This window comes from Argopecten irradians, chromosome 7 (genome assembly GCF_041381155.1).
Source record: "Argopecten irradians isolate NY chromosome 7, Ai_NY, whole genome shotgun sequence".
Taxonomy (NCBI): Eukaryota; Metazoa; Mollusca; class Bivalvia; order Pectinida; family Pectinidae; genus Argopecten; species Argopecten irradians.
Window position 1 is genome coordinate 34,250,957 of NC_091140.1, and position 24,090 is coordinate 34,275,046.

The window sequence follows — 24,090 nt, forward strand, 5'->3', positions numbered from 1 at the left end:
ATGTACTAATTGGTTTCATTTCTTTTATTTTCTTCATGACTGGTATAATATTTCATGAAAATTAATTCAAATAGATTTTAGAACATCGTCTCATACATAAAAGGCAAGATGGATGTATACTTATATAGTGCCAGCAAAGTTAACGTGCCTGCCATTATATGTGCAGAAGTCCCGAAAAACCAGTGATAGAAATTGAAGATAGGTCTTCGCTTGTCAGTTGGGGCACATCGAAATAATGTAATGAATGGCTGAAGGAAAAAGTCATTACAAAACAGTGAAACACAGTTTTAGTTGCGTATAAACGTAATGTGTGTTTTATCATATTTAATAACACATAATTAAATGTTAAAGATGCATATCTCGAAAAAGCCGATATGATAAAAGAAAAGGTCATTTACGAACGCTGATATACATTCGCAATGCGATAAGTCATTTTTTTTTTAAGAAAAAAATGATAAAGCAAAGTCTACTTACATTTATAACTGTAAGTGCCATGACGACGATACCGAGAATGGGATGGTATTGAGCAAAAGAATGACTGTCATCAGAGATTCCAATCTATAACATACATCAACTACTGCTAGTTATCATCATGGAAAAACATTTTATTTGCAAAATGTAAATTTGCATAGCGCATATTGTCACATAATTTTGCAAACAAATTTCCTAACCCGATGCAGTTAAAAAATAAACGACAAAAATGCTTTAGTTATACCAAATTTTTTGGACTACTTTATAACACAAAATACCTAGCGACTCTATCGATCCTTTTTTCCGATGGATAATTTTTTTCTAAATCAATGCATAGTAGTATGTAGAAAAGGTATTTGCCTAGCAGAATGTCAGATTTTGTATGAAAACAAATAAAAAATAATTGTCTGTTAAGAGACGGTTTAGTGTCTATATTCTGGTGTTCCCTCTGACCACTAGGCTATACTGTGAAACCAGCGCATTTCTGAGAAGAGAACTGTACTATGATATACAATCAAACATGCATAATGTATAATTATGCTGTATGAAAGACACATCATACATGGATTTCCAAATAATTTTTACCTTCGCAGTGAATTGATGTCATTCAGTTTAGTAGCATGCTTTTAGAATATACATACCATATGAAATGATATAAGGAGCATGATCCATATTGTTTTTGTTTGCTTTTGAATTATTAACACTAAACTTCATCTATTACTACCTACATACAATGTATATCTTAAAACATGTAGGTTCATTATATTACAAGTAGATATTTATACATAATTGTTTAACGATTCTCAATTTAAAGTCGGGTAAAATGTCAGATATCGGAAGTCTAGGGTCCACCAAGAATACAATTACATTAATCATTAATGTAATTTGTGTTCATTATGTAGAAAATAGGCATGTGATTTGTTTTAAATCAATATTTTCATGGGACCTGGGTCACAATTTGTCCGGACATATCATATGGTATTATGGACGAATTGTTTTTATTTTGGAATAACGCTAAACGTTCCTTAGAGTGTTTTTTCATAATCGTTTTAAAAAGAAAATTATAATACGTGCGTTGTTTCACGGAAAACAGTGTCATTGTTTTATGATAATGGACTAAAATATTCTTGTACTTACCTCAGATGCATATCCACCGACTTCAATAAATATAATAACAAAGGCTATAGCTGTGAGAAGGAATACAATAACCATACACGTCCTGTGGATCTTGAAGAAAGAAAACACATATATATATAGTACAATGGTCATCTGTTTTGCATTGCGAATACAAACATTATACACAAATTGTAATACAAATGCAAAATAGATTTTTACAATTGATTAGATTAATAATAAATTAAGACATTCCAGAGGAGTAAATGTTCTCAGTTCCGTCAACCTTGGCAATATTGAGGTGAGATAACACTATGATATTGTATATATACGTACCTGGAACCAGACTTTCTGTCCTAGTAATGGTCGAGTTGGGCCACATCGGCTTTAGGTATCGTGCGACAAAGATACCAATGCTAGAGAATAGAACCCAAGCCACAACCATGAGGGAGCCTAAAATGTATAACCAATTTCTAGTACAAACGAAAAGCAGAATAAAATCTAAAGGATACGTCAATTTTGTGTAATTACACAAATTGTAATATGTTGATATAAAGCAGAGCTCTATAAGGGATAAACCTTTTGAATATCGTGAGAAATTGGTCACAGCAATATCAGAAATCCATTTCACAAACCACCCCATACTGAATCAGGGTTACGTTATCAGGTTCTTTACTACCAGTGTGTAAACTAGCGGCAGCTGAATTCTTTTTCGGTTAGGTAGGTATCGTGTAGTGATATGGAGTCATATCTCAAGGTAAAAGCGGGTGGAACGATCGTGTCAAGGTAAACTATAAATAATCAGTATTAAGACTAACCATGGATTTTTACAGGATATATGACGGTTTTGCTGCACTCTGTAAGTCGGCACCCAAGAAATCAACAGTTCCATCGCTTATCAATGGGGACTGGGTGTGCTTTCGTAAATTACCTGAAATAAACATTAGACGCATCTCATTTAATCAAGCATTGTGCTATTTATTAGCAGTAATGAACAGAATGAACCTTTGGTTATTATTTATCTTGTCTATCTTTAATGTATATGCGTATGTGTGAATTGGCCAGGATAAATGGTAAATATCGGGTTCCATTACTCACGAACACCATGTGTTCATATACATCTACAAATTCATCGTATGTTATCATTTTTTTTTTTTTTTGTCAAAATGTTTTCATTTCTATATCTAATCTAGACTGGGAACGGGCATTTTGCACGAATGATAATTTAGCAACTTCACTTTGAATTGTAGTTCGTTTAAGCATATATAACATACCCGATATCACAGGTCCCCGAGCAAAGAAGATGTGCCACTTCTGTCGGATATCAAAGAACGACGGCTCCCCAGTAATGTTTATCTTCCGTGTAAACTTGCAGTCCAGGACAGAATTAACCACGCTCCCAGAAACGGAGGAAAGACCAAGGTTATCCTACAAGATCGCACAGAAGGTTTCAATTTCAAAGCAAAAGCAACACTAAACTAGTTTAGACCTTTTTTTATCGTTAATTACCATACAGGAATGTAATAAGCTAGTCTTATCTACGGTATTCAATGCATTCAGTTGATTACAATGTTAATAAACCCATCGACTATCAATGATAGGAATATATAATTATTTGAATTTATCATTTCCATAAGAATATCTAAAGACAATGAAGAATGGTGTTCGTGACATTAAAACTTTCAACATTACTTGATCATAAATGTTAGATACATACCGGGGTGAGAGCCCGGTATGTTGTACCAGTGTTATACCCAGTCTGAGCGGATACCACACCGAAGTGACGCAGGCAACGACGCTGTCTGATCCCTGGAAAATATTGATAGACAATCGTATTGAATGTTTTTTAAAAATCAACACAAAATCGTATAATCTGTAACTGTACAGGTTTTTTCCCATTATTATTAAGAGTAATATCGTCATCCTAAATCTCTTCACTTTGCATGTAATCTTAATTCGTTTAACTGTTTTTTTAATTGTTTCGATAATAAATCCCCGTCTTACATACCATAGCTTTTGTCGTTCTGAGAAAGCGTGATGGCAACCCAGCTATCAGATCCTGTGGGAACATTTGCGATTATCTCGAATTCTGACATTTTGATCGTCGACCTTCACCCATGTCACAATAACAGAACAGCTAGAGCCCTGGCAGTCTGAGAAGCATCCCTTTGTTTTCCCACATTCTGGATCGAATGAAATGGGGACCCTCTAGGCTGTATGAAGAACAAATAAGCAAATACAGTTTTTTTTTTAAAAATCATCAGTTTTATTAAATCAACAGAAGTGAAAACATGTTCATTATGGCACGACATAGCAGTCTTGTATGGTTCTTAAAAACCACGTGAATTTTTGTTTTTAATATTTTTATGACTTTATCATTATATCATTTGATCGTATCAATATATGGTATCACTTTATCAGTATTTGATTTGATTTGACTAATTAATCATTTGATTCTACCATTAGCAGTTTATTTTCAGTTGTTACGGTATTTATTTTCTTTAATCATTATATCAATCGATTTCACCCCTAATTTGATTTTGGTGACATATCTATTTGAATGACATATATCATTTTCATTGTTGGGTAAATAAGTTGCTTTCATCTTTATCTGGTTTGATTTTGTCGATATAAAGGGAGCTAAACACTTGAGCATTAAATGTTATCAAATTAACAATAATTGAAAAGGGGATGGATGCTAATTGTACCAAGTTTTTCTTCGCCTTTGCTGAATTAGCACGATACATCCTTTGTTTAAAACATCACATTATCAAAGTTTCCCATTTCATCGTGTATTGGTTATCAACTGCCAAACTAACCATACTTATAATATGACCACAGTGCTGCTAACAAGCTGTCGACTTAATCCATCCACGTATGTTTAAAATTATGTAATAAGACCCAAAGCTATGAGGTACAAACAAAAACAGGATCCTAAAAGCAGTGTTGAGTCCATAGAAGTATTTAACCAAAGGTACCTTCTACAAGTTAGCTTATCGGTCCGTCTTTGCAATCTTCAAAGTCAGTCTATAAAGGCAGTGTGATAGTCTGTTTTTTCTTATGATAAAAACAAAGCATGCCAGTGTATTCTTATGACAATATTCTATTTGAAGATAAATTTACGACCGTGACCAGTAATCCCTGAATCAACTGCTGATCGCTACACCTATGTCGCCAATAATATGTTACCTGTGAGGTAGTGGGTGTGCACTATTAGTGTTAATGTGTAAAAGGATGTGTTATATTGAGGAAGTCTATCTATGGTCTGTTGGTAACAGAACGGATGGAGTGATGACCCTGGAATTACCTGAGAAAGGGGAAACGCAATAGAACATTCAAACCTATAATATCATAGGTAAAGAAAAAAAAAAAAAAAAAAAAAAGAAAAACAGCCGAAAAACCACACTTAAAAGCACTCTGTCATTATCATAATTCAATATTTAGTCAATTTGCTACTTCCAAATGTGACCTATAAAACCATTTCGTTATCACATCAATTCTACATTAAAATAGCAGAAAAAAATTGTTATAACTTGTTGTAATCCAGCTAAAAAACACAAAATTAAAATCACTTAAAACGCACCATCAGAGATTGGACCATGTGCATGCATGAGATGCAGAGGCTGGTCAAGGTCAAATATCTCAGCCTCGTTCTGGGTATCTTTTTTTTTATCCGAGTCGAAGGTGCAGACAACCTGATTTCCATTGCGACTCACAATCATGTTCTGTATGCCATAGTTATTCTGTCGAAAGGAATAGTAAAGGACCTAGCACATCATTGAATTGGAAAAATTGTGGATATCACACGATAGTATAGATAAAGTAGAACAGTCACATTTGGAGTATTTAAATTGAATTGCTTTTGTTAAAAGTGATTGGAAATATTCACGTCCCCAGGAAATATCATAATGCATCATAAGGAATCAGGGTGTTTAGAAATATCTTCCTTTTAAAAAATCATTGAAAATTTTAAAGTTTAGCATTTAGGATTTAAATAATTAAAATTTTTTGCATACTAATGTAAGTTTAATGAATTGCGTATTATAAGTTGAAACAGTTATAGTGATTCAGCCGTACCGATGCAGTTGTGTATCCGTAATCCGATAAAAAATGTGTGTCCCATCTCTATCGACGAGACGCCACCTTCAATTCTACACATCACAACACTGGCATCCGTCTGAAAAATTAACCACAAAAATGTGACAAGCGACTATGTTTGATTGGCAATTAATACATTGATGAACACATGTAAAACAATCGTAATTCAATATGTAGTTAGCTTTTTGAAAAAAGAAATTTATTTTAGAATAGCAAGGCAAAGTATACCGAATACATGCAACCTATTGTAAGCATACTTATTTGAACATAAATTTTAGCACAAATGCGTCAAATTTTAAAGTATTTTCAGTGACCCCTTTTACCATGTACTCGTTCTTTGAGAAAGCCAAGGCTGCCCATTGGTTATCACCAGCAGATATCACTGACGTCATTTCAAACCGGAGGTAGTCTCCAGCGTCCTCCCAAGTAACGAAGAAATCGGAACATCCGGTGACCGGACAGGACTCCGGGTAACACCCCTTTGTGGTTCCGCAGTCAGGGTCCGACAGAATAATTCCATCAGTTGCCTGTTAGGAAATTAACAATAAATTATGAATAATGTCGTTCACAGATATCTAACTGGTTACGCATGTAGTATAAAGTCGTCTTTTTTTATACCCGACGGAAAATAACAGAAGAAAAAAATGTATTTTATTTGTAAATGTGTCACAGCAATCCATTTGATATCATACGAAACATAAAGCAAAGATTTTGTTTCGCTGAATGTATAATTAGACGAATTTCTCACTTAGTATCCACAACGTTAAAGTGAATACCTAACATCGGTATAAAGACGATAATCCATTTTATTTTGTGTAACAATTCATTCACAATCACATATTAGTTTTATATTTTGTTAAACATATATACATAATGTTCAGGAATCGCAATTTGAACTAAAACTAACAGACCTTAAAATTAAATAGGCAAATATATTTTTTGAACATTAAATTTATCAAATTTACATAATTTGACAAAGGGGATGCTGGAAAGAAAAATACCCAAGAAGAAAAAACACGAACAGCGGTCAGTACCTGGCAACTGCTTTCACATGGGATTCGAACTCAGAGTGTGAAGGGCATGTAGGTAATATGTCGGTACATCATAACCACTCGGCCACCACGACCCCAGTTGTTTTTCGCTACAGAAGTTTTATTTTTACAGTAAAAGATTATAGTAATTCATACCTTGTATAGTTTTCTTGTTGTTTTTTTTTTCACTGGGGTTTCAATCAATATAATTATTGAAGATTATTTCCTTGATTAAACCTTGAACCTCATACAGAACACTGTACAGCTGCGTTGGAAAATGAATATCACTACGAAAATATTCGAACTCTTTGCCATGCTAAGTTTTTAAACATAATAAAGCACGCAGTCGTCGTATCAAACAATTAAAAATTTAGCACCTTGAAGGTGAACGCGTATATTTATTCATTCGCTGCTATGCTATGTTGCCACATGGAAGGTATGCCGAAAAACATAAACAAACTTTTCCATTCAATAGCGTCAATTTTAATGTTCAAATGTATGGAAACAGATACCCATAGGAAGCATCCCGTTTTGTATTGTATTTAATCAGTTGAAGCAAATAAGAAGAAATTCGATTGTGTGAATGGTTATTGAATCAAAAGCCACAGGCGTCTGATTCTGGTTTTGGAAAAATACAATGCCATCCCCTACTATATGAACAAGGTGAGACACTCTATGTACACGAAAGTTGGTCGGTACGCTCCAATTCGCTTTGAAATTAGACCAAACTTTGACGAAAATATTGAGTGTCCGCTCGTTATAATCAACGTACCTTATTTAAGGACCCTTTTTTTGCCATGTGTATGTCAGGTTTTTGTCGCGTAGTTGGCAGTTTTTTAATAATGAAACAGGACATTAAGGGTAATCCATGTAGCGGACCGCGATGCATCAAACTATGGAACGGAAGTTGATTCTTTCAAGCAAGCAGTTTCTGCAAGGTTTCAAATCTGATTGGGTTAATTCAAATCAATTGACCCACATCCAGATTGCATCTTGCAACTGCTCGCTTTGAAGAGTTCCCACTTCCGTTCTCCACAGTTTGAAGTATCGTGGTGTCTCCACCTTGATCATATAGTAGGGGTTTAGGTTTATTAATATTTTTTATCAAACCAGAAGCAGAAGCGGCTCTGTGAATCAACGGTCCTCTTCAATGTATTATAATGTTTACCCTTGAAATAGATGGGAGAATTTACAATGTATTGCAACAACCACGGCCGAAACAGAGGAGGGTTCGTTTCGAAAAGGGAACCTTCACCCAGCACCGATGGGGATATTGTCAGTCACATTTTAAAACTTGTGCTGCTGAACCTTTGATTTGACATTGGTTTTCATCGGTGTTTTGACAGCTTCAGCAAACTCCAGTGTGTAAGCGTGCATCAGCTTCGCCTTGTTGCACACAAACGGTCACCCGAGTACAACACATGTGTTCGAGTACCAAATTACTTTAAGTTATTTAAGGGAATGATTTTTATTTTTTGTTGTTTACTGGTGTGTAAAAACTGCATTTTTTGTACAGATATTTTAAATGACGCGTCATGTTGAAATATCTGTACAAAAAATTGCAGTTTACACACCAGTAAACAACAAAATAATTAAAACACATTCCTTATATTTACATTTCGACCGACCATTTCATTTAAATTTAGTGTTTCCGGTTAAATAAACATTCGTTTTTTTTTAACGTTATACGATTGGTGGAACAGCTGAGTAATTGATGGAATCGCGAAACAAGCTGGCTCCAATTTGGGGGGGAAAATGTGTCCAAGTTTCCGGGAGTAAAAATAAAATATAGTTCCATAATAACTTTATCGTTTTTTAAATCCATTTATTCCATATGTTTTAAATTTTTTTTATTTTTTAATATTAACACAATGCTTTCCATTGCATTTCAACTGATATTGGATATGGAACCTTTGTTCATGGCATACATTTTGGCCTAACTGGATGCGCATTCACATAAGGGCGGACGTTAGTGTTTCGGTTTTGGTGTTAGTAAAGTTAGACAGGAAAGTGAAAACGGAAATGTAAAATATTACGATATATATGTAAACTTTTAGCAAAATTTAAATAGAAATTATAAGTTCTGATCTGATGAATAAAATTTTCTCACTTAATTGACTTTGTTTTGTCAGGCTTATTTTACAATGACATAGTGCACTTTATTGTGTCGTCGCGGATGAATTAATTCTACGTTACGTGGTAGAGTCATCGTTCGCTGTTCAATTGGGTAAGCTCCTCCCACTTTTTTACCGCCTTTTATTAAAAATTATTATGTCAAATTCAAAATGGACGGTTTTAAAGCATAAAAAATAGTATAAACAAGTCGTATGAGGTGTAAATAATAGGGATTGGATTTCGCTTTTATGGTTAACCATGTTTGTATGGAAGCAATTCCTCTACGAATAGTATTCATTATGGGGGCGCTAACGCCCTATATGAAAGGATAGGGATTTTCTACACGAGGGTCGCAAAATGTAAAAACCGCGAAGCTTACCGAGGCTCATGAATGTACCGTGACCTGTAATTTGCAATTTTACTACTATGAACAAAAAACGCGACAGTCAAGTCAATTCTCCATATTGATATGGATCATTGTCAACAACAAATCCAGCCCCTTGTTTGTATCTTTTACTAATACACGTTAATAGTAAACCCATGCCCTAGTTTCTGAAAACCAAAAGTTTAAACATTTTACAGTGGGGGAAAATAGTCATTAATATGTTATTTCTTACCTGTATATAATTCAACTTTATTTATGGCATAACCATAACGTGCATATAGGGCACCAAACCAAGACCTATTTTTAGGAGAAAAACTACCAGGTGCTAATAATGCTCGACGTACATAGTGTCCCATTGAGTAATACTCTGAGTAAAAGATGTTTTGGCCGAAATCACATACTTTAGTGCATTATCGATGGCATAACCAGGTTAAGAAATTTTAGATCTGATTTTGCATTACCCTATAATCAGTATTAATTCTAAACGTTATCAAAGGAAATTATAAGAATGCGTGTGAGTTACGGGCGCTAACATCCTTGATACAGTAATCCAAGGATTCAAAATTTGTTTGTTACAGAGTGTTACAGAAGGTTATAATGCTAAAAAACAAGTGAAAGAATAGAATATATGAATATACAGACTATTTCATATGTGGATTATGAGGTTTAGGGATATTCTACCCGAGGGTTTTGCAAACATTTTGTTATCCCGAGGGTTAGACTATATCCCTATCCTTCAGTTCCACTTATGAAAGGAGGTATTTTTTCGTTCATCAAAAAACAAATCGAACGTTTTAGTTGCAATTTAACAACTATAATATCCCGCCATTTTGAAATATAATTCCGAAGAAATCCACGGCTGGAAAGGTCAATTTTTCATCAATGGATAAAATGGTTTGCAATCTTTTAGAAGAAAAAACCAGTCAGAAATTTGGGAAATATAGTGAAAAAAAAAATTGTTTTACCGAGGAAAATAGAAATTTTGTTGTACGCCGTGACGTCACCGAGGCTTTAATACAATTGTTAGCCGTTGGCATTACAGCCTCGGGGCGGCATGATGGTATTGCCCTAGACCAAGCCAGTATTACACCCGTATAGTATGACAAGTAGAAAAATTAAATAAGGCCTTCACAGAGATACCAGATCCTGCCATACGAGGACAATTTATTCCGATTTACATTATGAGGGTATTCATTTTATAATATATCAATTTGACTTTACATGGAGCATACAGGTACATGTAGACACATGTATGTGCATATATGGCATTTGCATATTGCGTACAATGTACATTTAACGGAGTATTTTAATTATCGTCAACCTAAAAATATATATTTCCGGAGGTAATTGAGAATTACATAAGAGAGTATACATCCCTATCTATCTTGTTTTTGTTAAAATATAATAAAAAAAAAAAGATTAATATAGCAATATTTCTGTAGTGAAAGTTTGTCGCATAGCTAGGATTGACTCATTTTTACAAATATAAAGAATAGTGGAGCGGCTCGTATCCAACACACTCAATACAAAAGTAACAGCCTGTTTAGTTTTTCCCTAGCAGTGAGTGGTTATCTTTATTTGGTTGAAAACTAAGGTCTTTTTATACAGCGTACAAATCTATGTACAATGTCCTAGCGTTTACTCATGAAGTAAATAATCTGAGTGCAAATATCCCCAAATAAAAAAGTAAAGCAATTTAAACCTGCGCATGATTATAAAAATTGTATTCTTCGGTAGGGCAACTTTTTTTCCACAAGCGTAAAAACGTGACAAAGCCATTGCAAAATTTAATAAGGTATTTAAACCTCTGGCAGCCATGGTAGTACCAGAAATAATTAAAATCCAAAATAGAACCTATGCACACAGACGGGTAAAACACTAGAATGTATGTCGATAACTCGATATATGTTTAACGTGTCGTTATTGTTATACGTGAATAGAGTTCTCGTGTGGTTTGTCCAGGAATTCCTTGACTAAGGTCATAAACGTCCCAGAATAACCGGTGATATTGCAACCTTCATCCTGCGGTGAGATATAGACAACATATGTACTTCATATGGTAGAAACAAGTGTTGTATTACATTGTAAATTTTCTATAAATTGGGTATTTTTTATTATCGCTTGACCTTTTAATTGGCCTTTTAATTTTAAAGGTCGCACAAGGGACAAATACGTCACAAAAAGAAGTAACAACAAATATTATTGATGATCGATAGCCTCATTGACGTCATGTTTAGTCATGCAATAGTGAAGGTGAGATATAGATTTGTTAAATGTTTTTTGAAAATAAATAAAAAAGATTGTTAAGCATAATATTTTAAAGTGGCATAAAGATCTTTTCGAAAAATAATATCTGACGCACACCAAACCGGTTTTTTTTCTTGGTTTTTTCTTTTGGTTTTCTGTTTTTGGTGGTTTTTTTTTTTTTCATTTTTAAAAAAAAGATAAATCACTGCTTCCACAATTTTTGATTGGTTCTAGTGGCGTGTACGTATTGTAAAATCTCTGATGCAATAGTTGTTAATTCTTGACAAGGATATTTATAAACTGTCCCAATGATACTTTTTGTCAATCAACATCATGAATTCTAAATCCAGGACAATCTAAACCCCGATAGATATGTAATTCAAGCTAAAAATAGATGTGACGTTGAAGTGGACTGTTTATAATACATTAGAACGGTTAGAGGTCCCACAATTCACACTTCTCCAATCCGTAGATCCCATTTTCATGCTTTAAACAATGTGCATACTAGTTCTTAATAAGCTAGCGGATTAGACTTAGAACAAGGTTGCAATTATTGGGCCAACAGTGCAAAAATAGTGTCAACTGCGGGGATATGTGATAGCTGGTATCCTTGTGTCGGTGTCCACCCCCCATTTTCATCTGGTGGTTTAAGTTTAGCGATGGGAACTGTTGCTCCATTTAGAATTGTTGTTTTATTATTTTATGATGCACCAAGTTGGCTCATCTTCACTCATCATCGCCGCTTTGTATGACGAAATCCCGATAGATAGAGATGTAGACCTTTCACATCTGACTTGAAAAAAAGTTATAATTCATAACTATATACTAAAAACATGAGAAAAATTATGGTAAAATTGCTTTTCATGGGTAAATTCGAGATACCGTTGTAAGTCCCAGCATAATATTCCGGACCAAACACCGCGCTTCTCCGAAATGCCAATCCGTCGAACCAAGCAAACGCTTGTCGGTTTGTTTTCAACTTCGTATTGTTTTTACGGATTGGGCAGCCATTCCAAAAATATTATCCCGAGCTGTGTGAGACATAAAATTTGGATTAAAACAATGTACCGTAAACAAGGTTCGCTAAAATGGTATGCGGGATTACCTTAAAAAGAAAAGAATTCAGTTTTACGGTACGGCAGAGCTCGTCATAAGGGTGCGGTTAAATACGTCATGGTCTAAACTAAGTGACAGACGATTTAGGTATTCTCCTAAAGATTGCCATTGTTCGGGACAATGACAATATAGTGAGAAATAATTTTTGAAACACCCCCGACATTTTAGTTTTTTCAGCCTCTTTGATTATGAAGTAGAGCTTATGCAGGTTGATTTGTATTTCAATAAGATGTGTGTATCAGTGGTTCATACGATGCTGAGCCCCAAATTTTATCCCTATCAGCTCCCGAGTTGGTCACTTATCGGCGGGTTTTCTGGTAACAAGTAAATTGTATGTACGTTTTGGATGAATCTAAAAAATGTGGTTTATTTTTAATGGCACACACGATTTACATGTGCAGAGAAAAACCACTTAGAGATAACCCCAAAATTTGTGTTATGGAGCAAGCTCTTTAGCATCCTTGCTTTATTTCACCATCATCGAGGACTCCATGAGTTTACTTTCACTGTCGTTATAAGATCCACCCCTAAGATTATTTTTAAGTAAACCTTTCATGGCTGCAGACCTGTAGCATTCAGTTCAGTATATTTTCTCCTGCACGTGGCATCTAGTAATTTCTTTTAGTTTTTCACTTACCGATGTTTATTGTCGAAATGATTATGCCGTGTTTGTTCGAAAAATGATGAATCTGGTTTATTTTATATATTAGCGTTTGCTATAATGTATATATTTTATGTTATCAGAAAGCGGATATCAATAATTTTCAATGAATTTATCAAAGGTTTAACGTATATTAAACATAACAGCATTGTAAAACCCAAAACCACGAATTCGATACCTTAAGGGTGTACTCTTTTTGTACAAGTCAAACATTGGAATGATACAAACGTATTTACTAAACACACCCTGTCTAAATGATACTGAATAGCCTTCCTATCCTGCTTTATACCTTGCTCGACGGAACGTAGTGTATACTTATAATTTCCCATGTGTTTAATGTGTACTTACATAATCAATATTCCCAACGGACAGAGGGTATTATTTTGTTGTAAACTATTGTGAAGTACTGGTGATATCATTCAACATTCGAACATGTGGGATAAACAAGAAAGCCAATGGATTCCATTTTTTACGTCAACGCGTTATAAAGGGAATCGTCGCTTGTGCGCTCTGCCAATTTTTTTTAATCAATGTACAATCCGTAAATTTACGTAACTTTACAAATGATAGGCGTGTGTCTCATAAATATCTACCCATGTGCATGTGACATAGATATTCACAATCCAAACACTTCGTATTGCACCAAACAGTGATTCTGATGTTAACAACGCAGGGTAATTCTGGACATTTAGGACGTGAAATAACCCCTGTATAAATTGTCGATACTTGAAAGAGGACAATGTCGTATCGCATAGGAGAAATTGGCTTTCCAAAAGAGAAATTATACCATAGATACATTGAACAAGCTTCTCGGAGGGATATGTTGAAGGATAACGCTAAAATATGTTGATCCAGGGTATCAAACGTACTTTCAAATGTTGGAATCCTGGTGGTCCTGCTGGTTTATGTACCGTGTCAGCGGTCTTCACACGGCGGTTTAAGTGCTGTAGCTGCGAAGATTCGTCGCTAGAAGGTATTGGTAAGCGTTTAATATAACTTTTCTCTTATGGGTTCGAAAATTTATGGAACCATTACAAACATTTCCAAGCTGCATTGAAAAAACCGCTCATAAAAAGCCATAGAAGCGGATTATTTGCGAAACTCTCATTATGAAAAGAAAAAATGGAAACTGTTTTGAAAGCTATAGCTTCACGAAAACAGCTAAAATGCAGGGGATTTCAAAGTTAGGAAAAAAAGTTGCTGTAAACCTTCACATACACAACCACTAAAAGATAAAAGCCACAAAAAAGGCAACCTATGAAAGCCTAAAGCAGAGCATGTAAACAAACAATTGCGCTGTACCATGTCGTTGGTATTCTTTTTTAAACAAAATAACATATATGTCCTGTGTGTCTATCTCTTGAAAGACGTGGCAGGCACAAATCAGCTCATTGGTTAATTACAAGAATTACGCAACATCCGTCCCCCCCACCCCCCCCCCACCCCGGCAAACCGGCACTGATAGAAGAAGCGGGGACTGCATTGTTGCATTGTCTGGCAAATGAAGGGGACAGAACCGTTTTTGATAGATTAAAATGGCACATCTATACATGATATTCTATCACTAATCACTGTTATAAAGAATGATATGCCAATTATACTAATGGATGGTAAATATCATATAAATTGAATGGAATGTACATATATGGATCTATTTATTCGACATGGGCTCACTTACCTCAAATGACATTAGAATGTAAATATTAACGCCTTTATTATAATTTTCCTCTATTGCATCTGATGGTTTATATCCATGTATAGGAGAATTCAAGAAAGTGTTTTCAGACAATCTTCATAATGTTTGTATGATCCATATCATATCGTTTTATCTTTGCTGGTAATCTATTAAAACCGATAATAACCCATAACGATTTCATGAATTGAGAGCTGGTGGAAATTATAATGACAAAACATGTACGAATGCTTTACCAAACATAAGTTACAATGCATAATTAAGGTTATATATAATGTTCTGTTATTAATGTCTTATGCTTGTTTAAATGAAAACATCCCTACATTTACAAACTACATACGCCTGGTAAAATTTGAGATGGTGATTTGCAAAACAATAACTTGGCTTTTATGGTATTGACCATATGTATTTAGTTCGCATGTCACTGTAGAAGTAATTATAATCGATTAAATGATTTATGTGCAGTACTGCTAAAATATCATTTTAAAACCTTTTATTCTGTTCTATGCCTTGTACGTATTGTAATTTCTCCAACTCTTACATAACTTGTTGGTTGGTGAATAATGCATTTTAACAAATCTCTCTTGATTTTTAGATGGTTAAGTGGACTCATCACTCATTTGTCGTTATTTCATCTCCATTCCATTTGGTGTATTTTACTTTGTTGGAATATGTGCTTTATTTTCAATACGTTTTTTATAATGTTTTGAAAAATTATCAGCGTTGGCTTGTGACTTTTAATGTATATTTTTCTTAATGCATTTGTATGGTGATTATTGCACTTAAAGTATGTATTTAATTAGTATTTACGGGAAAACCTGTCCATGTCCTCTAAGTGTGGCATATATCTAGAATGCGTAAACATTATTAATTTTGGCGGATAGTATTTCTAGGATTTTAAACATTTTTCAACTGCTATGAAGGTAAATATGAAATGAAAAGTGTCACGGAAAATTAAAAAATGTTTTGTTGTATATCAAAACTTGATAGCACTGTTTTCAAAATTTTACAACAATTGCTGTTGAATATCCTAAAAACAGCAATATTGTATTTAAGTTCAGTTTTTTTAACAATAATACTAAATAACTATTTAAGCAGGATGTGATCATGGAAGACAACCACTTAATTTAAAGGATACGATTTGAAAAAAACTGTCACTAGATCACAGTTGCCCACCACCAGTGTGATTAAACAGCATACAGTACCAGATATGTACATAGGACGGTAATGCGTAATTTAGGGAGTGTAGCTGTTGTGAAGTTAATCTGAAAGAAATGGGAAAGGCGATTAGGAAGGGTTTGTTGGTCATTAGCTACCTATACATGTTATATAGGCTCTCGAGCAGGAAACGGGCAACGTGTGTGAGGACTAGTGTTATCGCTTGGTACTCTCTGTAAACTACTTCATGGTTCTCCTATACTTTGGTATATTGTTTACACCTGTAGATTATCTTATTGCGTTAGTACAATGTATAATAATCTCCATTTCACTTTATACATTGTGTTTGTTTGACATGTAATTAAATTAGCTTACTCCACGCAAATCCTTAATATATTACATGTCTGAGTGTTTTCGTCACTATATGAATCAACCAAACTGACGAACAACAAACATTTGCCTATGAAAACACTATGGATATCATATATGAGTACAACGAATTGTCGTGCGATCAGATCAGCTGATTTCCAAAACATCACAACCAGTCCATATCAATAAAAAAATAGTCCCACAAAAATATTTTAATATATAATCTTTTAATGTGTTGTTTCTTTGATTATAGAATCACTCAGTAAGGTTTTACTATGTATTAAGTCACATCAATCTCTTATTTTAAAAATTGAAAATGTCCGACCGTACAGCGGCAAAGCCTTAGGACACCGCCGACGTTTGTTGAACGACTTTGTCATCCAGAGCAGTTTTCAATCTAAAATCGTGTTTCCTCGTCCGTATATGAGTGTCCTAACTTTAAATATATTTTAACAACCCTTTAATTTTTAAATATACCTAAATATTGCAGACCATATCTACAGCATATAAAGTAAAACTCCTGCAGATAAGGATACATCGACACCACATATTTAAAACATTAACTTACCGATTTATAGATTCGCCCCTCGTTGGTGGTATGTGGATTTATAATAGAAGAATCTTTTCCATTTTTGTTCCATTGTATCAAATATTCTGACATTAGGCATCGCTATCTTTCCCTGGCATATTCCTTAAAAATATAGATCTCATTGACAATTGTAGAGTATTCTTCTCTGGGGGTGATCCTTCACTTGAGTAGTAAAATGAACGAGAAAATTTTTGTTTCGGTACTCATTTTGTTTGTTTGATTCTAGTTTAACGTCCTATTAACAGCCAGGTCAATTTAAGGACGTGCCAGGTTTGTTGGTGGCAGAAAGCCAGAGTACCCGAGAAAAAACACGACCAGCGGTCAGTACCTGGCAACTGCTTCACATGGGACTGGAACTCAGACGGTGAAGGGCATGTGGTAATATGTCCGGTACATCTTACCACTCGGCCACCACGACCCCAGTTGTTTCGCTCAGAAGTTTATCTTTTAACAGTAAAAGATTTTAGTTAATTCATACCTTGTATAGTTTTCTTGGTTTTTTTTTTCACTGGGTTTCAATCATATTAATTGAAGATTATTCCTTGATTACACCTTGAAACTCATTACAGAACACTGTACTGCTCGTTGGAAAATGAATATCACTACGAATATTCGAACTCTTTGCCCATGCCTAAGTTTTAAAACATAATAAGCGCGCAGCAGTCGTATCAAAAACCAATGTGAAATTTAGCACCTTGAAGTGACACGAGTAATATTTTATTCGATTCGCTGCTAATGTACCAACATGGAAAGGGGTTCATGACGCGGAAACAAAACCATGAGTAAAAAACATAAAGACAACCGTTTTTTTTTCTATTCAATAGCATCCACTTTTAATGTTCAAATGTTATGGAAACAGATACCATAGGAAAACATCCGGTTTGTTTGTTTTAAACAGGTGTGTGGAGAGCAAATAATAGAAGAGAAATTCGGTGTGTGAATGGTTATTGAATTCAGACCACAGAGGGCTCTGATTCTGGTTTTGGAAATATATACAATGTTCTCTAACCCTAGTTGGTTGTGTGAGGGGGGGGTGGGTGGGTTTTTTTTTTTGGTGGGTGGTGTTTTTCTGCTGGAACAGGTTTGAAGACACTCTATGAACACGCAGATTGTTAGGTAACGGGCGCCAAATTCGACTTGGAAATTAGACCAAATTTGACGCAAAATTATTGAGTGTCCGCCGCGTTTAAATCAAGCGTACCTATATTTAAGAATTCTGCGTTTTTGCAAGATGTATTTTCAGGTTTTTGTCGCGAGATTACCGGTTTTTTAATCTGAATAACAGACACGATCCAAGTATCCAAGTAGCGGACTATGCATCAAACTAGGGAACGGAAGATTATTCTTTCAAGCAAGCATTCTGCAAGTTTTCAATCTGATTGGGTTAAATACAATAAATTGACCAAAATCAGATTTTAGCTTCTTGCTGGCAAACTGCTCGCGTGATAGCAGTTCCACATTCCGGTCCAAGCAGTTGAAGGTATCGGGGTTGTGTCTCACCTTGTTCATTTTGACGTAGGGGTAGGTTATTATATTTTTATCCAGAACCAGAAGCAGACGCCTGTGAATCAAGCGGTCCTCTTCAATGTATTATAATGTTTACCTTGAGTAGATGGGGATTACAATGTATTTCACCACGGCGCGAAACAGAGAGGGATTCGTTTCGACAAGTAACCTTCACCCCAGCACCTCGATGGGTTTTTCAGTCACATTTTTAAACTTGTGCTGCTGAACCTTTGATTTGACATTGGTTTCATCATGCTCACATGCACAGAGTAACATTTTAAAAATCAAAATCGCTTGCATGTACCGTACACAAGTACAATTCCATTTATATTAATACCCGGCAAAGTTAACATATGATTATGCATATTCAAAAAATCCGAATTATGGATTATATCACGAAGGAATTTATAAGTGAGACTACGTCCCTTGGTATCACATAATTTTAAAGTCTTTCATATGTGTAGTAACGTAATGTAAATTACCACTTGCTAGGCTTGATCACTATACGCAACATGACTAGCCGATTTTGTTTACCATAAACATGGCATTGGTCAACTGTGAACTTTGAACTTGTGCGTAAATCGAAAAATGTCGAGTGCAACACGTAGAGAAGGGGCTAAAATCTTTTTAAAGAAAAGAAAACAGAACGTAAAACAAAATGTTCCGTCTGTAGATGGCGATGGATCTAAAGCGTAGATTATATAATGCATGGCTTCAGGCGGTAATATCGTCAAGTCAGTCGACAATTCAAACACGTTGAGGCTATTTAACTTCGGCTGTTTTGACAGCTTCAGCAAACACCAGTGTGTACAGGCGTGCCTCGCTTCGCCTCGCTGCACACAAACGGTCCACCGAAGTACACAACATGTGGTCGAGTTACAATTTCTTTATGTTATTGCGCTACTATATTAACTGTTTAGGCAAAATTTAATATATATTTAAAGTTCTGATCTGATTGAAATAAAATTTTCTCTTAAATTTTACTTTGTGTGTCATGCTTATTTTACAATGAAATATTGAACTTTATTGTCGTCGCGGATGAATAATTCTACCTTACGTGAAGAGTCATCTTTCGCTGTTCAATTGGGGTAAGCTCCTCCCACTTTTTACCGACTTTTATTGAATAATTATGTCAAATTCAAATGACGATTTTTATAGCATAAAATATTATATTAAAAGTCGTATGAGTGTAAATATAGGGATTGGATTTCGCTTTTATGTTAACCATGCTTGTATGGAGCAATTCCTCTAAGAATATATTCAATTTGGGGCGCTAAACGCCCTATATGAAGGATAGGGATATTCTTACACGAGGGTCGCAAATTGTAAAACCCGAAGCTTACCCGAGGGCTCATACATGTACCGTGACGTTTTATTGCAATTTTACTACTATGAAAAAAAAACGCGACAGCAAGTCAATTCTCCATATTGATATGGATATTTTCAACACAAATCCCGTTGTTTGTATCTTTTACTAATACACGTCAAGTAAACCCAGCCTAGTTTCTGAAAAACAAAAGTTTTAAATTTTACAGGGAAAATAGTCATTAAATATGTATTTATTACCTGTATATTTCAACTTTATTTTATGGATATCCATAAGTCATACAGGCACCAACAAGACCTATTTTTAGAAAACTACCAGTTGCGTAAAGCTCGACGTACATGTGTCATTGAGTAATACTCTGAGTAAAAGATGTTTTGGCGAAATCACATATTTAGTGATTATCGATGGCATAACCAGGTTTAAGAATTGAGTTCTGATTTTCATACCATATAATCAGTATTAATTCTAAAACGTATCAAGGAAATTATAAGAATGCTGTGCGAGTACGGGCGCCTACATTCCTTGATACTCCAAGATTCAAAATTTGTTTGTTACAGAGTGTTACAGAAGGTTATAATGCTAAAAACAAGTGAAGAAAGAATAAAAAAATATAAGACTCTTTCATATGTGGATATGAAGGATAGGGATATTTCTACCCTAAGGGTCACAAATGTAGTAAGACCCGAGGTCCTGCCGAGGGTTTTGCAACATTTTGTGATCCTTCTCGCAATGCAAATACGTCGATCAAACGCGTTTTCAAGCTTTTATTGGTTCACGGATTTGGGCAGTCATTTCCAAAACATTTCCCCCGAGCTGTGTGAGGACCATAAATGGGATATAAATATGTACCGTTACCGAGTTTCGCTAACTTGGTAATGCGGGAAATTACCTTAACAGAAAGAATTCAGGTTTACGGTTACGGGGCCTAGTCGTTCATACAGGGTTGAAGTTAAATACGTCATGGTTTTAAACTAAGTGAACTAACGATATTAGGTATTTCTCTAAGAATGCCATCGTTCGCAATGACATTAAATTGAGAAATATTTTTTGAAAGCACCCCGGCATTTCATTTTTTTCAGCCTCTTCATTATGAAGTAGATCTTATTGCATGTTACTTTGTATTTCAAAAGATGTGTGTATCAGTGTTTATATGATGCTGAGCCCCAATTTTATCCCAATCAGCTACGAGTTGGTCACTTATCGGTGGGTCTGTGGTAAAAGTGGCATTGTATGTACGTTTTGGATGATTCTAAAAATGTGGTTTATTTTACTGACACAAGATTACATTGCAGAGAAAACCACAAGATAACGCAATTATGTGTTTGTTATGGGAGCAAGCTTTAGAACATCCTTGCTTTATACACCATCCTCGATACTCCATGAGTTACTTTCACTGTCGTTATATCCACCCCTCGATTATGTTTTAGTAAAAACTTATGGCTGCAGACCTGTGGTCAGAAAGTATTTTTCTTCCTGCACTGCATCAGTTTTTTTTTTTTAGTTTTCACGACTATGTTTATTGTAGAAATGATAACTGCCGTGTTTTGATCGAAATGGAATCTGCTTATTTATTAGCGTTTGCTATATGATATATTCCTGTTAAATTTTGTATCAGAAAGCGGACATCATAATGTCAATGAATTATCAAAAGTTAACGTATATTACATAAAAACATTTTAAAATAAAACAAGACGTGTTCAATACCTTAATGGTGTAACTTTTGTACAAGTCAAACAATGCTCTCTTAAGTGGATGATACAAACTAATTACTAAACACCCTGTGAAACTGAGTATCCTTCCTGCTTTACTTATGACGCCATGGTGTATTATATTATAATTCCCATTCCCATGTGTACAATGTGTATTTACATAATCATTATTCCAACAACAGGGGAGCTATATTCGTTTTAACTATTGTAAACATATTGTTATATATTCAACATTCGAAACATGCTGAAACAAGAAAGCCCATGGAATATTACGCCATCGCATTTTAAAGGAATTGGTGCGTCTGCCAACATTTTTGAAACAAAGGTAATCTGTAAACATACGGTACTTTACAACTGATTGGCATGTGTCTAATTAATATCTACCCATGTGATATAGATATAAAAAAACCGACACTACGTAGTGCTCCTAACAGAGTACTTCTGTCTTAAATTACGCAGGATATCTTAGACAAGTAGGACGTGAATTGCCAGCTGTATAAAGTGGTGATACTTGAAACAGACAATGTCGGATCACATAGAGGATTGGCTTCTGAAGAGAAATAAAACCATAGATTAACATTGGAATGCGGTTATTGCCGAAATTGAAGGAACACAGAAGAATTTCTATCATGCCAAGCTATGGTCAAATGTTGGATCTGTGGTCTCTGGTTTATGTAACGTCACAGGCGGTTTAACTGGCGTGCCTAGGGCTATTGTTACAGGATTGGGATATTGCAAGTTCGTTAACTTCTCTCGGGTCGACATATTTTGAACATCATAACATTTCAAACTGCATTGGAAAACGCTCAAAAAGCGATGGAAGAAGATTGTTTGGAAGCTACCACTATGAAATGAAAAAATTGGAATTTGAAGAAAACCTATTTGAGGAAATATGTGATGAAGTCGAGGAAGAAATTACGGAAAAGGTCACAAACGCATATATTACAACAAACATTTTCTAAACGAAAACCTAATAAAAACGGTAATGGATGGAGCCAAGCTGCGCAGAAACGGAGTGAAAAATTCACCGCAAATGGCAATCAAGTATAAAGTCGCTTCTCTACATTATTTATCAAAAGACATATATGATCTTGTTAATCTCGTGAAAACCGGTACGAAATCAGATAATTGGTTGGTACAAGAATTACGGAACATCGTCGCGCAGTTGACGGCAGAGCGGGATGATATCCTTTCAAATCATATGAAGAAGGGAAACGTTGGATGAAAACTTCATGCATATGTAAGACAATCATATTCTAACAGAAACACTCTTTCTAAGAATGATATACCAAAAACAAATCCAGAATAAATCAAATTGACAATATATGTATATATTTAATTCCAACCGTTTGTGAGTTAGTTTTGTTAGTTCTAAAACATTTTGTCAAACTTTCGGGGCCATCTGCCCCTTTATCAAGAAACAGAAACGAACACGATTACATAGTTTGATACGAACAGTAAATTACGGGACAATGAAAGTAGACTAATATTTAGCAGCACAATGGAGCGCCAATTAACCCTTCGACAAATGGCAGTCGAAGGCCGGATATCATGGATACATTTGGCTACAATGAAGAAAAAATAAGAATGTATGTTGCATTATCAAAACTATAGCACTTCATTTTCAGATTTTACACAATTATTTTTTATACCTTAAACAGAATATCGTACCTAAGGTCTTATTTTTAAAACAATTATACTAATCAGATTTAAATATGGATATTTGAACTGGAATGCAACAAAAATAAATAAATACCGACTTGCAAAAATGTCTATAATTTGTATGGTGTTAAGTAAATTCGTTTCAATGTTTTTACGTGTTGAATTACAGGCCATTATTACACAGAAATGGTCATTAGTGTTTAAATATTATACTAAAAGGCTAATTGATAGTTACCGTTCATTAATGTGCGTATCTTTGTTAAATTTCATGTGCACTTTGTTTCGTTTTGTCAGCCCGTTTTTTCATTGCCAAAAACTAATTCTACATACAAAACAGATATCCTTGTGAAATATTTTACCATCTGTTTATGAATAAGCACACGAAATATGTATGTGCTTACAATATTGGTATGTAATCTTATGTGTAACGTAATATATATATATTGTGTACGTTTTGTATGGATTGACACCGTTTATCTAATGTTGTACATGTATTACTGTAATAGAAATTTCCCATAGTCTAATTATAATTCCGTATCACACATATAAAACACCATAAAACATAATGTATCCCTCCGATGGCAATTTAACGTCTTCACTGTAGTCTTAGAGTGTATTACTAGTTTAATTTTATATACTCATTTTTCTTTTTGTTTTCTCATACTGAATACACACTTCTTACGGGATTAGCCAATTCTTTTTCTTCATACCTCTATAGAGGACAAAAATCCGAGAATGGCGCAAACATCCCATGCTTATCATGCCGTCAAGATAACGACATCGACATCGCGTATTGATTTAAAAAACAAAAAGATTTAGTCAATGGACAATCAATGGTAG

The 24,090-nt window shown here is 34.7% G+C and overlaps 1 pseudogene; it reads right to left on the bottom strand.

Annotated features, from left to right (window-relative positions):
- LOC138327163 (ferric-chelate reductase 1-like) overlaps nucleotides 1-24,090 on the bottom strand; it is a 31,825-nt pseudogene that overhangs the window by 2,288 nt on the left and 5,447 nt on the right.